This window comes from Puntigrus tetrazona, chromosome 5 (genome assembly GCF_018831695.1).
Source record: "Puntigrus tetrazona isolate hp1 chromosome 5, ASM1883169v1, whole genome shotgun sequence".
Taxonomy (NCBI): Eukaryota; Metazoa; Chordata; class Actinopteri; order Cypriniformes; family Cyprinidae; genus Puntigrus; species Puntigrus tetrazona.
The window spans coordinates 2,774,476-2,776,975 of NC_056703.1; the positions used below are offsets into that span (position 1 = coordinate 2,774,476).

The following is a 2,500-nucleotide window of genomic DNA, read 5'->3' on the forward strand; positions in this document are numbered from 1 at the left end:
GTCCAGTCGCACACACACTGTCACACACAAAAACAAACAAACACACACACAATTATACACACTCCACTGAATTGTTATGGCTATATGCATAGTAATATAAATGATTGTAGCAATATAAATTCAAAAACTAACACTGCAAATCAACAAAAAAATACATAATAATAAAACATCTAAACATTTGCAAAAAGTAGTCTTTTGTCTAAATGTGTATCTAAACCCACAAGCCATCAAAAGTTAGTCTAACTCTTTTAATACATCATATACATACTCTTCATAACAACCTCAGACATACAGTAGTTTCATCTTCAATCTAATTTAGAGTTAATCTTCTGGATTCATTAAGAAAAAGCTAAGAATTAGTGCTATCAAACAAGTTTTTGTTTACACAGAGTATTTGTGTACTGTGTATATTTATTATGGATGTGTATGTAATTAAGAAACAGTCTGTTTTTATCTATGGCTCTTGTTTTTTGTTGGTAATTCTGCATTATATATAACTCTGTCTTGTCTCCATAGATTCATCACTGTCAAGTTTAAACGGCAGTGGACTGTTTAATAATAGAAATACGTACAGCGAGCGATACTTTGTGTAGTTGTTTAATCTCAGATGTAGAAATCAAACTCGTTAACGCTGCTCTCGTAATTTGCTGTCATTACAACTCAACAACTCGAAATGCAACAACAGTCTTTCTGCACAATAATCCTATCAGTTGCCATGAAATTGAGAAATAATCAAATCATGAACAGTGCGTCTCGGGGGGGCTCAAAACCCAAGGAAATGTCTCACACACTTCATCCTCACTTCTCTGAACGTCTGGACTTCAATCATTGCAATTCTTCCACGAGAGTCCTTTATAAGCGTGAGCTAGAAGATACAGTAGGAACCCAGCTGGCAGGAGATGAGTAGCTCCTGGTTTCTTGTAGCCCTTGGCGTTAAGGCTTTATAATTTCAGTGTGTGCCGCTGGACTCGAGGAGACCGTGCCACATGTTGTTTGTCCGACGCCTTTCACTTTCAAAAGCTTCTCTGCTTGTTTCCACTTGAGTTTAACCGGAAGAGCTGGCCGTATAATAACCATTAAAAACGCATTTAGATATTCGTGCGCTCTGTACCCCGCAATCCCACTTTTGTGTTCAATGCATTTAAACGGCGTGGATAAAGATTTCGCAGAAGTGGAACTACAAGTAAACCCGTGCTTCTTGAAAGTGCTTGAATATCACACACGTGGATTCAAGGCCGGGAAAGTACTTGAAAACGAATATATAGGTCCTTGAAAGTGCTTGAAATAAATTGAATCAATACATTGGAAATGCGTTTTGTTAGAACGGCACAATTTTTCCAAATAGCACCATTGTACTAATGATTGGAGATTTTGGAGATGCGTGGACCAACTGTGGGAAAATATTTTGGAAGATACCTTCATGGGTTTTTATTTTATTAACATAATTCCAGCAGGGTTTAGCAGCGTTGAGCAATGCATCACAGACGTATCTGTTCATTTCTTAAACACAATATTAATCTCTCATTACAACAAAGTGTAGACGTATTATTATTTTTTTTATTCATTGTGCAATGTAGGGAGCTCTGCTGATTACAATGGATCTTTGTGAGATTTGAGATGAACAAGCTTTCAGTGATTATTAGAGGAGTTTTTTAATGTGATATTGATGTAATACAACAGTTCATTAAACTAGAAATTAATTTAGAAAATTAATTAAATTAAATTAATTAGAAATTGCATTGTCTGACCAAAACACTATTGCCTGATTTTGCTCTTGTTCCTTAAAAAAAAAAAAAAAAAAAAAAAATATATATATATATATATATATATATATATATATATATATATATATATATATATATATATATATATTTATTTATTTATTTATTTATTTATTTATTAATATATTAATGTATTTTTTTATTGTTTGAACAAATCAATTGAGTGAATGATTCAGTGATACTCTCCTACAAGTATAATTTTTGTTATTTAAATAATAATTACACTTTTTTAAATTATTATTTTATATTTAAAACATTAACCTCAACATGATTAAGCCACACAAGATTACATCCTTTTAATAAAACGTAAAAAGTGATAAAGAAAAAGGCCGTCACAAAGGTAAAAACAAAATCACTTCAAGTCAGATATCATCCAAGCCCAATATGTAATTAAAATGTTGGATTATTGATAAGAACGTGCTCCTGATTTTTTTTTTTAACTGTCCTGCTAGACGGAGAAGTAAGCATCGAGGCCTGTTTAACCACTTTTATTAAAATAAGAATTGACAAATTCTTTCAAACTGAAATCTTTTGCAATAATTACAGCAAAATCCATTTTAATGCAAGAATATGAGAAATTGTGTTTGAATATTCCCAGTGTGAATGCGACTAGTCAGAATGGTTTACATTTATGGAACCTACATATTTCATAACCTCATTACTGTGAAAGGTTTGTTATTGTAAATGTTAAATGTAAGTTAAATTGTACGCACTGTAAA

At 32.0% G+C, this 2,500-nt stretch overlaps 1 protein-coding gene across 3 annotated transcripts in view; it reads left to right on the top strand.

The window, feature by feature from the left end:
- The window catches only part of hk2 (hexokinase 2), a 53,066-nt gene that overhangs the window by 15,121 nt on the left and 35,445 nt on the right, over positions 1–2,500 (top strand). The gene's annotated exons all lie outside the window — the stretch shown is intronic.